At 44.1% G+C, this 13,742-nt stretch overlaps 1 protein-coding gene across 5 annotated transcripts in view; it reads left to right on the top strand.

The window, feature by feature from the left end:
* Positions 1–13,742, top strand: part of LOC110509132 (rho GTPase-activating protein 29) — a 70,034-nt gene that overhangs the window by 9,232 nt on the left and 47,060 nt on the right. The window contains exon 1 of one of the 5 annotated variants that reach the window (XM_036966302.1): positions 10,075–11,085. The exons of 3 other annotated variants lie outside the window; for them this stretch is intronic. The gene's annotated coding sequence lies outside the window, so the exon portion shown is untranslated. Of the gene's footprint in view, positions 1–10,074; positions 11,086–13,742 lie in introns of those variants that run through there. One more of the 5 variants, XM_036966303.1, reaches the window with a different exon arrangement.

Raw genomic sequence — 13,742 nt, 5'->3', positions numbered from 1 at the left:
TCTAAAGTAGTGCACTACTGCCCTATAGACCCTGGTCTAAAGTAGTGCACTACTGCCCTATAGACTCTGGTCTAAAGTAGTGCACTACTGCCCTATAGACCCTGGTCTAAAGTAGTGCACTACTGCCCTATAGACTCTGGTCTAAAGTAGTGCACTACTGCCCTATAGACTCTGGTCTAAAGTAGTGCACTACTGCCCTATAGACTCTGGTCTAAAGTAGTGCACTACTGCCCTATAGACCCTGGTCTAAAGTAGTGCATTACTGCCCTATAGACTCTGGTCTAAAGTAGTGCACTACTGCCCTATAGACTCTGGTCTAAAGTAGTGCACTACTGCCCTATAGACTCTGGTCTAAAGTAGTGCACTACTGCCCTATAGACTCTGGTCTAAAGTAGTGCACTACTGCCCTATAGACCCTGGTCTAAAGTAGTGCACTACTGCCCTATAGACCCTGGTCTAAAGTAGTGCACTACTGCCCTATAGACTCTGGTCTAAAGTAGTGCACTACTGCCCTATAGACTCTGGTCTAAAGTAGTGCACTACTGCCCTATAGACTCTGGTCTAAAGTAGTGCACTACTGCCCTATAGACCCTGGTCTAAAGTAGTGCACTACTGCCCTATAGATCCTGGTCTAAAGTAGTGCACTACTGCCCTATAGACCCTGGTCTAAAGTAGTGCACTACTGCCCCATAGACCCTGGTCTAAAGTAGTGCACTACTGCCCTATAGACCCTGGTCTAAAGTAGTGCACTACTGCCCTATAGACCCTGGTCTAAAGTAGTGCACTACTGCCCTATAGACCCTGGTCTAAAGTAGTGCACTACTGCCCTATAGACCCTGGTCTAAAGTAGTGCACTACTGCCCCATAGACCCTGGTCTAAAGTAGTGCACTACTGCCCTATAGACTCTGGTCTAAAGTAGTGCACTACTGCCCCATAGACCCTGGTCTAAAGTAGTGCACTACTGCCCCATAGACCCTGGTCTAAAGTAGTGCACTACTGCCCTATAGACTCTGGTCTAAAGTAGTGCACTACTGCCCTATAGACTCTGGTCTAAAGTAGTGCACTACTGCCCTATAGACCCTGGTCTAAAGTAGTGCACTACTGCCCTATAGACCCTGGTCTAAAGTAGTGCACTACTGCCCTATAGACCCTGGTCTAAAGTAGTGCACTACTGCCCTATAGACCCTGGTCTAAAGTAGTGCACTATTGCCCTATAGACCCTGGTCTAAAGTAGTGCACTACTGCCCTATATGCTCTGGTCTAAAGTAGTGCACTACTGCCCTATAGACTCTGGTCTAAAGTAGTGCACTACTGCCCTATAGACCCTGGTCTAAAGTAGTGCACTACTGCCCCATAGACCCTGGTCTAAAGTAGTGCACTACTGCCCTATAGACCCTGGTCTAAAGTAGTGCACCACTGCCCTATAGACTCTGGTCTAAAGTAGTGCACTACTGCCCTATAGACTCTGGTCTAAAGTAGTGCACTACTGCCCTATAGACCCTGGTCTAAAGTAGTGCACTACTGCCCCATAGACCCTGGTCTAAAGTAGTGCACTACTGCCCTATAGACCCTGGTCTAAAGTAGTGCACTACTGCCCTATAGACTCTGGTCTAAAGTAGTGCACTACTGCCCTATAGACTCTGGTCTAAAGTAGTGCACTACTGCCCTATAGACTCTGGTCTAAAGTAGTGCACTACTGCCCTATAGACCCTGGTCTAAAGTAGTGCACTATTTAGGGAATAGGGTGCCATTTGGTATGCAGATCTACAAACTTCTGGAACATTCTTGTGCTGAAGCCAAGAGAAGAATCTCTCCCTCTGCGGAATGATCACATCTTGGTTTGTAGAAAGTAGAAACTAAGAATGCCTTTCGTCAGCGTGGCACTGTGTAAACAATTATCATTTATTCTCACATCGACAACATTTCAGAAACAGTTAAAAGTCCTAGGTGCCAACTACCAACTCTTAACAGATGTGTCCCAGCGCAGTACAGAGTCAAACGGATCTTTCTTGATCAATCAACAGTATGGTTGAAGGAAACTGGGATGTAGTTTTATTTTTTATTCTGTTGAAAGCTGTTCGGGGGGCGGGGGGGGAAAGTCAGCTCATTGCTTGCTGAGCCGGGTCCTAGTGAGGAGCAGTTTGCCAACCATTCTTTCTTTTTGAACAACTGTTTACAGACTCGAGATATAAATATATATATTTTTTTTTTCAGTTCATTTTAGTCGTTCGACCTGGCCGTAATTAATTCTACAGCAGAATTAATACTCGTTCAGGAGGTGCTCTGACTAGCAACTGTCGGCCATGCATGCACTGACAATAGTTACTGTTGCAGGCAGCATTGAGAAGATTTGAGATTTTTTGTTGTTGTCTCATTTAGATATGTTTCTGCTTATAATATCTGACATTTTTGGTAGTCAACTTGTCTATAATTAGATACATGCAACTTTCTTTTTTGTCATATATTGCCCTAGAAGATTAAATAAAGCCTGGTTCACCAGGACGTCATAACTAAGAGAATGAATGTGTAACTTTACCCATGTCAACTAAATGATTCTCGGTCATACCTGCAAAGATGTTTAGGGACCGGGGAGAAACATTTTGAAAAGATTTGAAAAGATCAAGACATCAGTCCGACCGGCTGTAAAGGAAATGGAAAGATGTTTAGGGACCGGGGAGAAACATTTTGAAAAGATTTGAAAAGATCAAGACATCAGTCCGACCGGTTGTAAAGGAAATGGAAAGATGTTTAGGGACCGGGGAGAAACATTTTGAAAAGATCAAGACATCAGTCCGACCGGTTGTAAAGGAAATGGAAAGATGTTTAGGGACCGGGGATAAACATTTTGAAAAGATCAAGACATCAGTCCGACTGGTTGTAAAGGAAATGGAAAGATGTTTAGGGACCGGGGAGAAACATTTTGAAAAGATCAAGACATCAGTCCGACTGGTTGTAAAGGAAATGGAAAGATGTTTAGGGACCGGGGATAAACATTTTGAAAAGATCAAGACATCAGTCCGACTGGTTGTAAAGGAAATGGAAAGATGTTTAGGGACCGGGGAGAAACATTTTGAAAAGATCAAGACATCAGTCCGACTGGTTGTAAAGGAAATGGAAAGATGTTTAGGGACCGGGGAGAAACATTTTGAAAAGATCAAGACATCAGTCCGACAGGTTGTAAAGGAAATGGAAAGATGTTTAGGGACCGGGGAGAAACATTTTGAAAAGATCAAGACATCAGTCCGACCGGTTGTAAAGGAAATGGAAAGATGTTTAGGGACCGGGGAGAAACATTTTGAAAAGATCAAGACATCAGTCCGACTGGTTGTAAAGGAAATGGAAAGATGTTTAGGGACCGGGGAGAAACATTTTGAAAAGATCAAGACATCAGTCCGACCGGTTGTAAAGGAAATGGAAAGATGTTTAGGGACCGGGGAGAAACATTTTGAAAAGATTTGAAAAGATCAAGACATCAGTCCGACCGGTTGTAAAGGAAATGGAAAGATGTTTAGGGACCGGGGAGAAACATTTTGAAAAGATTTGAAAAGATCAAGACATCAGTCCGACTGGTTGTAAAGGAAATGGAAAGATGTTTAGGGACCGGGGAGAAACATTTTGAAAAGATCAAGACATCAGTCCGACTGGTTGTAAAGGAAATGGAAAGATGTTTAGGGACCGGGGAGAAACATTTTGAAAAGATCAAGACATCAGTCCGACCGGCTGTAAAGGAAATGGAAAGATGTTTAGGGACCGGGGAGAAACATTTTGAAAAGATCAAGACATCAGTGGGCTCCAGTTCCCATTTAACCCATCTCAACAGTGGGCTCCAGTTCCCATTTAACCCATCTCAACAGTGGGCTCCAGTTCCCATTTAACCCATCTCAACAGTGGGCTCCAGTTCCCATTTAACCCATCTCAACAGTGGGCTCCAGTTCCCATTTAACCCATCACAACAGTGGGCTCCAGTTCCCATTTAACCCATCTCAACAGTGGGCTCCAGTTCCCATTTAACCCATCTCAACAGTGGGCTCCAGTTCCCATTTAACCCATCTCAACAGTGGGCTCCAGTTCCCATTTAACCCATCTCAACAGTGGGCTCCAGTTCCCATTTAACCCATCTCAACAGTGGGCTCCAGTTCCCTTTTGATGTGCCGTAGTCCTATTTGAAGACCCCGTCTTGTGACGTGATGATTGTGAGGCGCCGTACAAATCAGACCATCATAACATATCCGGCACGACTCTCACCCACTTTTACTACTTCACCAAAACCGAGCATCAAACACAATATGGATGAGCATTTAATTATTATTATTATTTTTTCTCTCTATTTGAATAATATCGTTTTGTGTGGGGAAAATAATCTTGTTTTCTGTGCGAATTGGCAGGGCCGGTGCTGCTATGCTGCGCAACAGGGCGGGGAAGGGCTGGTGTGTGTGTGTGTGTGTGTGGAGGGAGGGAGTAGGTATACTCATGCTAGTTAGACAAACTACTTGCTACCGTAGGTTCTCTACCATACATTTTCCATATTATAAATATCTGCTAGGCTACATACAGAATTTTCATTTGAGCCTTTTTTGCTAAAGCATGAAAATAACCCTGCAGCAACAGGAAATGTGGATTATAATTGAACTCGGCACAACTGATTGGCTCAAACGCATTAAGAAGGAAAGAAATTCCACAAATGAACTTTTAACAAGGCACACCTGTTAATTGAAATGCATTCCAGGTGACTACCTCATGAAGCTGGTTGAGAGAATGCCAAGAGTGTACAAAGCTGTCATCAAGGCAAAGGGTGGCTTCTTTGAAGAATCTCAAATATAAAATACATTTTGATTCGTTTAACACTTTTTTTGGTTACTACATGATTCCATATGTGTTATTTCCTAGTTTAGATGTCTTCACTATTATTCTACAATGTAGAAAATAAAGAAAAACACGGGTAGGTGTGTCCAAATTTTGACTGGTACTGTAACGTTGTAAACTTTCATTCCTAGGCTAGGTTGTAGCAACCTCATGATGGGGATAGGGAACATTCTAGTATCATGGAGTAGCCTAAACCTATCGATGTTACATTGAACTGGGTGACTGGAATATGAATGACAGTAATCTAAACCTATCACTGTTACATTGCACTGGGTGACTGGAATATGAATGACAGTAACCTAAACCTATCACTGTTACATTAAGCTGGGTGAATGGAATATGAATGACAGTAACCTAAACCTATCACTGTTACATTAAGCTGGGTGAATGGACTATGAATGACAGTAACCTAAACCTATCACTGTTACATTAAGCTGGGTGAATGGACTATGAATGACAGTAACCTAAACCTATCACTGTTACATTGAACTGGGTGAATGACAGTAATCTAAACCTATCACTGTTACATTAAGCTGGGTGAATGACAGTAATCTAAACCTATCACTGTTACATTAAGCTGGGTGAATGGAATATGAATGACAGTAACCTAAACCTATCACTGTTACATTGAACTGGGTGAATGACAGTAATCTAAACCTATCACTGTTACATTGAGCTGGGTGAATGGACTATGAATGACAGTCATCCAATAGGCTGTAGTAGAAATAAGGTCGTGTTCATGGAAAAGAAATGTGCGTCCTCCCTCATCTTAAACGGCAGCGACCGCCACTGACGTGTAACCACGCCAACCCATGACCTCCACATCCAGCTCACTGTCAGAAACCATCTCAGGGAAGCTCACCTTTGTGCTCGTTTGTCTTCACCAGGGTCTTGATCTGACTGCTGTTCGTTGTCGTAACCGACTTCAGTGGGCAAATGGTCACCTTTTTGATGGCCTTTTGGCACGCTAGAGAAATGTTCTCTTCACGGATGAATCCCAGTTTCTTTTTTCTTTCAACTGTACCGGGCAGATGATCTGGGATATGCTACGGACAACGAAAACAATTGCATTTTCTCGATTTAGAAATTTGAATGAACAGAGATACCGTGAAGCGATCCTGAGGCCCATTGTCGTGCCATTAAATTCCTGGAAGCTGAACATTTCCCCAAGACCTGCATACTCAGCTGTCACCCGTTGAGCATGTTTGGAATGTTCTGGATCGACGTGTACGACAGCGTGTTCCAGTTCCCACCAGTATCCAGCAACATTCCACAGCGTGCAAAGGAGATGTGTCGCGGTGCATGAGGCAAATGTTATTCACACCAGAGACTGACTGGTTTTCTGATCCACGGCCCTACTTTTGTGACCAACTGATGCATATCTGGATTCCCAGTCATGTGAAATCACAGATTAGGTCCAAATTTATTTTAATTTGACCGATTTCCTTGCCCTTTCATTGTTAAAATAAGCATCAAATTATTTAATTTTTTTTTTTTGTCTAGCAGACACCAGCTTATCTATTGATGCGTCCCGAACAGCATTTTGGCGCTTTTAAGAATGTTTCATCTCCTTCATGTTTACGATGTGAGAGGCGCTTTTTAAAATGTGCTTATAATTATAAAGTGCTTATAATTCAGAAGGAGACCAAGAAGCGTCATCACCATGGAAACCACTGATCCTGTCAGGTTCTTCAGTTCATTCACTCTAGTGGAAATATCGAATGTAGCAAGAGGGGTATTTGAAATTGAATCAACTTTATTGTTCCATCACCTTTTATAAAAACAGCCTTCAATAAAACATAACAAAAAAAAAATCATACAGTTCCTAATACTGGCCACTAGGCGGTGAGTTCTGCTTGGACACCAGCAAGGAGAGAGAGGGATGAATTAGTGGAACGTAGGAGATGGACAGTCAAAGGGTTGTTGATAAGTCTCTGGTGAAGCTTTGTAAATCCTGCGTCATTCATGTCTCCTGTTAACCAAACATCCTTTGATTGTGTGTGTCTTGCAGTTGTGACACCTGGGGGCTTTGGGTGTTTGCCAGAAGTTACGGGACACACACACACACACACACACACACGTCCTAAGCATCACGTGACACTCAGCTCTTATCGACCAATTAAAACCAGAGAAGATCCTGACCTGGCACTATATGGGGCAGCAGGTAGTGGTTTGGCAGGTAGTAGCCTAGTGGTTAGAGTGTAGGGACGGCAGGTAGCCTAGTGGTTAGAGTGTAGGGACGGCAGGTAGCCTAGTGGTTAGAGTGTAGGGATGGCAGGTAGCCTAGTGGTTAGAGTGTAGGGACGGCAGGTAGCCTAGTGGTTAGAGTGTAGGGATGGCAGGTAGCCTAGTGGTTAGAGTGTAGGGACGGCAGGTAGCCTAGTGGTTAGAGTGTAGGGACGGCAGGTAGCCTAGTGGTTAGAGTGTAGGGATGGCAGGTAGCCTAGTGGTTAGAGTGTAGGGACGGCAGGTAGCCTAGTGGTTAGAGGCAGGTAGCCTAGTGGTTAGAGGCAGGTAGCCTAGTGGTTAGAGGCAGGTAGCCTAGTGATTAGAGCGTTGGACTAGTAACCAAAAGGTTCTAAGATCAAATCCCTGAGCTTACAAGGTAAAAATATGTCGTTCTGTTCCTATGCCGTCATTGAAAATAAGAATTTAACTATAGAATTTAACTACAGTTGTTTACAACCATCGCAATGTTCAGCCATAGTGAGAAGTTAGTTCATTAGAAACATTGTCTATACAGGAGCCTTTCCTCTTGTTTTATCTCTACCGTGCTAGATACACCTTTCTTCTCTCTTCTCTAAACTGTGCTTTCATAGCATCACACTGTGAAGATAGTTATGACATGAAGCTCCTCCCATACTGTGCTTTCATAGCATCACACTGTGAGGATAGTTATGACATGAAGCTCCTCCCAAACTGTGCTTTTATAGCATCACACTGTGAAGATAGTTATGACATGAAGCTCCTCCCATACTGTGCTTTTATAGCGTCACAAATTAGCACATAGGACATGTGCAGGTTGATTGGTCTGCCAGACACTGTCCCTCATCTTATACCAGTAAGCATTATAGTTTTGTTTTGACTGTGTTGTAATTTGGTTTATCCTGATTGATTGGATGTTCTGGTCCTGAGGCTTCAGTGTGTTAGTAGAACAGGTTTGTGAACTCAGCCCCAGGACCAGCTGGATGAGGGGACTATTTTCTTTGCTCAGCTCTTGGCATTGCAGGGCTTGGTAATGATATGAGAGGGGGTCGCTGTATTTTAGATGTTTCCAAAACTTAGTTCCTTTTTTTATTATTAGTGGATGTTGACCTAATTCTGCCCTGCATGCATTGTTTGTAGTTTTCCTCTGGACATGTAGGAGAATCTTACAGAACTCTGCATGCAGTGTTTCAATGGGGTGTTTGTCCCATTTGGTGAAATCTTGTTTTGCAAGTGGACCCTACACCTTGCTGCCATGAAGTGTAGTTGGTTCAATGACACATTCATTTCGTAAGGTATTTTCAATTAGAATTATATAAACTTTTTATGATGTAGAATGCCCTGCGTGCTTTCTCCCTCAGTTCATTCACTGCCTCATTAAGGTGTCCAGTTGAGATTGTTTTTAAACCTAAGTAATTGTAGTGTGTGCAGTACCCTATATATTTTGTACCAATTGAGAACTTTGGTCTAATTCCCTGAGATCTGGATCTTCTCTGGAAAATCATTATTTCAGTATTTTGGGGGTTTACTGCCAGGGTCCAGGTCTGGCAGTACTGCTCTAGCAGGTCCAGGCTCTGCTGTAGGCCATGTGCTGTGGGTGACAGCAGGCACAGGACATCTGCGAAGAGTACCTCTGAATTGTGGAGACTAACACCAGGGTCTGAGGATTTTTCTAGAATTGTGGCCAATTCTTTGATGTAAATATTGACGAGTGCAGGGCTCAGATTGCAACCGTGGCAAAGGCCCCGCCCCTGATTAAATAATTCTGTTATTTTCTTGCCAATTTTGATGCTGCACGTATTGCCAGTGTACATTGATTTAATTATGTCATGTTTTACCCCCTATACCACTTTCAGTAACTTTGTAGAACAGTCCTGTATGCCAATTAGAATCAAATGCTGGTGGACATGTTTATCTATCAGGGTGTGTGAGGGATACATATGATCAGTCATGCATTATTTTGATATAAATCCAATTTGTCTTTTACTCAAGACATTGTGCTTATTAAGGAAGTTTAGAACTCTTACATTTATAATACTACAGAATACCTTCCCCAGCTTACTGTTCACACAAATGCCTCTGTAATTGTTAGGGTCAAATTTGTCTCTGTTCTTAAAGATGGGAGTTATGAGTCCTTGATTCCAGATGTCAGGGAAATAACCTACACTCAGGATCAAATTAAACAGTTTTAATATAGCCAATATCAATTATTTTTGCACTAGTGACTTTGAGCAGCTCATTTAGAATGCCATCAGGTCTGCATGATTTTTAAAAAACATTTGAATTTGAGGGCCTGTAGTTTCTTACAGAGCTCCTGGTCAGTAATTGAAGTCCAATGGATTTTGATTGTCATTTTATAGCGTTTTCAAATCCATTAAATTTCTCCTGATTTTAGCATTGTTTTGTCTTTGCATCAATTTAATGTTGTAGAGCGTCATCATTTTTGTTTCTCTAATTCCGCTTGTTTAGATTTTCCTAGGTTTTTTTCCAATTTTGCCAGAAGTTGTTTGTGTTTATAGACTCTTCAATTAGTGTCAGCTGCTTGCTGTTGTACTGTGCTTTATGGGTTCTGAGTTTAGAGTTTAAAGTTTCACAGTTTAATTGTGTTCTAAAACAGTTGTCTCTGCTGTCTCTCTCTCTCTGCTCTCTCTCGCTCTCTCTGCTGTCTCTCTCTCTCGCTCTCTCTGCTCTCTCTCTCTCTCTCGCTCTCTCTCGCTCTCTCTCGCTCTCTCTCGCTCTCTCTCTCGCTCTCTCTCTCGCTCTCTCTGCTCTCTCTCTCTCTCGCTCTCTCTCGCTCTCTCTCGCTCTCTCTCGCTCTCTCTCTCGCTCTCTCTCTCGCTCTCTCTGCTCTCTCTCTCTCTCGCTCTCTCTGCTCTCTCTCTCTCTCGCTCTCTCTGCTCTCTCTCGCTCTCTCTGCTGTCTCTCTCTCGCTCTCTCTCGCTCTCTCTGCTGTCTCTCTCGATCCTATTCTAGCCATCTTTCTTCACTCGATAAAGAAATACACTTTTGCAGTTTAATGGATACCCTTTATCATACACCAATGAGCCCATAAATTGTCATCCTCTGTCAAGAAAAATACAGTCTGTCATTGTGATCACAGACAGGATGACAGAAGAACTACCAAACTAAGAGAAACTCTGCAACAGGCTCATTGTGATCACAGACAGAATGACATAAGAACTACCACACTAAGAGAAACTCTGCAACAGGCTCATTGTGATCACAGACAGGATGACAGAAGAACTACCAAACTAAGAGAAACTCTGCAACAGGCTCATTGTGATCACAGACAGGATGACAGAAGAACTACCAAACTAAGAGAAACTCTGCAACAGGCTCATTGTGATCACAGACAGAATGACAGAAGAACTACCACACTAAGAGAAACTCTGCAACAGGCTCATTGTGATCACAGACCGAATGACATAAGAACTACCACACTAAGAGAAACTCTGCAACAGGCTCATTGTGATCACAGAGAGTGTTGTCATGCTCTTAAGAACGGAAAGCTACAATGCGTCCTGGCCTGGGCGTGAATGATGCAGTTCCCATATTTGGCGGGTTGCGATTGGTGGCAGCCAGCGGTGGTATCATTGTTGTAGGACTGCAGGATGTCCTGAGGAAGACACTCCGCACTCTTGCCTCTACTGGGGCCAGTACAGCACGCACAGCAGCTGTCTAGCGTTCACAGCAGGGAGGCGCACGGCAGGGAGGCACGCTCTACACCTCCTATCACCCCCTCGGCCACCTGAGGTGCTGGCCTGGAACGTGGGCTGTGGAGATCCCGTCTTCTCCAACCCCCGTCCTGAAGGGGACCAGAAATTTGACTTTTTGTTTCAGTTTTTGTGTGTTTTGGTTTTTGTCGGCTCTGCTGCATAAGGAAAAAGTGTAAGTGTCAAGAAAGAGAAGACTCCTCTTCTGTACTGGGAGGGCAGAGGAGAGCATAGACAACAGAGCCAGGAGTGTGCTCTCCGATTGACCGGACAGACCGTTGACTAGACGGAGAGACGGAGCGGGTACGTTTTGTTTTGTTTTGTTTTGTTGTTGCAGTGGTTGTTTTTTAAAGCTTTTCTCTAGTGTTGTCTAAGATTTCAAGCTGCCTGAGTCGTTTCCTGTGGCGGAGAGACAGGAAGCTACTATGTGATGTCTGATTCCTCTTCTCTCTCTCTCTCTCTCTCTCTCTCTGCATGTTTTATTGGGCTTCCTCAGCCTGGCTTCTGTCTCTCTCTGATCTGAACTGTTTCCTGTGTGAGAAAGCTAATGTGTGCGCCGCCATCTTCTGGAAGAGTCGTCGAGTCTCTGTGGCCTCAATATTCCTTCAAAGCATTTGGACAGTGTATTTTCAGACTGCTCACAGGAAAGGAAATATGGCTGTAGTCTTGACCGGCTCAGTGAGTCTGTGACCTGTTAGTACATATGAATTGGAAACTTATATATTAACGTGTATGAAAATTACCTGATAATATTCTGATGCTTTGGTTAGCACCATTCTCTTCTCCTGCGCTTCAACAAGATTTCCAATAAAACAATTTGGACACAAAGAAACGTTGCAAATGGACGACCCTGACTGTTCTGGTCCATAGGGACGACCCTGACTGTTCTGGGTCCATAGGGACGACCCTGACTGTTCTGGTCCATAGGGACAACCCTGACTGTTCTGGTCCATAGGGACAACCCTGACTGTTCTGGTCCATAGGGACAACCCTGACTGTTCTGGGTCCATAGGGACAACCCTGACTGTTCTGGGTCCATAGGGACAACCCTGACTGTTCTGGTCCATAGGGACAACCCTGACTGTTCTGGTCCATAGGGACAACCCTGACTGTTCCGGGTCCATAGGGACAAACCTGACTGTTCCGGGTCCATAGGGACAAACCTGACTGTTCCGGGTCCATAGGGACAACCCTGACTGTTCCGGTCCATAGGGACAACCCTGACTGTTCTGGTCCATAGGGACAACCCTGACTGTTCTGGTCCATAGGGACAACCCTGACTGTTCCGGTCCATAGGGACAACCCTGACTGTTCCGGGTCCATAGGGACAACCCTGACTGTTCCGGGTCCATAGGGACAACCCTGACTGTTCCGGTCCAAAGGGACAACCCTGACTGTTCCGGTCCATAGGGACAACCCTGACTGACAATCCTGACTGTTCCGGTCCTTAGGGACAATCCTGACTGTTCCGGTCCAAAGGGACAACCCTGACTGTTCCGGGTCCATAGGGACAACCCTGACTGTTCCGGTCCAAAGGGACAACCCTGACTGTTCCGGTCCAAAGGGACAACCCTGACTGTTCCGGTCCATAGGGACAACCCTGACTGTTCCGGTCCAAAGGGACAACCCTGACTGTTCTAGTCCTTAGGGACAACCCTGACTGTTCCAGTCCAAAGGGACAACCCTGACTGTTCCGGTCCAAAGGGACAACCCTGACTGTTCCGGTCCATAGGGACACATCCACATTAGTTCCTGCCAAGGTAGCAACTACTCTTCCTGGGATTATTAGGGATCCCCATTAGTTCCTGCCAAGGCAGCAGCTACTCTTCCTGGAGTTTATTATAGATCCCCATTAGTTCCTGCCAAGGTAGCAACTACTCTCCCTGGGATTATTAGGGATCCCCATTAGTTCCTGCCAAGGTAGCAACTACTCTTATTGGGATTATTAGGGATCCACATTAGTTCCTGCCAAGGTAGCAACTACTCTTCCTGGGATTATTAGGGATCCACATTAGTTCCTGCCAAGGTAGCAACTACTCTTCCTGGGATTATTAGGGATCCCCATTAGTTCCTGCCAAGGTAGCAACTACTCTTCCTGGGGTCCAAAACACATTAAGGCATTTACATTACATATAAAACAAAAGATAAAACAGTACATCATATAACATCATTACACCACAACATATCTACAACACAACATGTATAATACCACCATACAACAATATTACTGTGTGTGTGTTTCTTCACAGTTCCCGTGGTTCCATAAGGTGCATTTTATTTATCTAATTTGACTGCTTTACCTGATGTGGAGTAGAGTTCCATGTAGTTATGGCTCTATGTAGTACTGTGGAATAGAGTTCCATGTAGTCATGGCTCTATGTAGTACTGTGGAATAGAGTTCCATGTAGTCATGGCTCTATGTAGTACTGTGGAATAGAGTTCCATGTAGTCATGACTCTATGTAGTACTGTGGAATAGAGTTCCATGTAGTCATGGCTCTATGTAGTACTGTGGAATAGAGTTCCATGTAGTCATGGCTCTATGTAGTACTGTGGAATAGAGTTCCATGTAGTCATGGCTCTATGTAGTACTGTGGAATAGAGTTCCATGTAGTCATGGCTCTATGTAGTACTGTGGAATAGAGTTCCATGTAGTCATGGCTCTATGTAGTACTGTGGAATAGAGTTCCATGTAGTCATGGCTCTGTGTAGTACTGTGGAATAGAGTTCCATGTAGTCATGGCTCTATGTAGTACTGTGGAATAGAGTTCCATGTAGTCTTGGCTCTGTGTAGTACTGTGTGTTTCCCATAGTCTGTTCTGGACTTGGGGACCGCGAAGAGACCTCTGGTGGCATGTTTTCTGGTGGTATACATGGATGTTTGAACAGACAGCTCGATGCCCTGGTTATATTTTGTGAGTTAATGGTTCTGAGGAGGTCATGACTGAATGGTGTTGTCAC

This window comes from Oncorhynchus mykiss, chromosome 28, assembly GCF_013265735.2.
Source record: "Oncorhynchus mykiss isolate Arlee chromosome 28, USDA_OmykA_1.1, whole genome shotgun sequence".
Lineage (NCBI taxonomy): Eukaryota > Metazoa > Chordata > Actinopteri > Salmoniformes > Salmonidae > Oncorhynchus > Oncorhynchus mykiss.
This window is presented reverse-complemented; position numbering and strand designations above follow the sequence as displayed.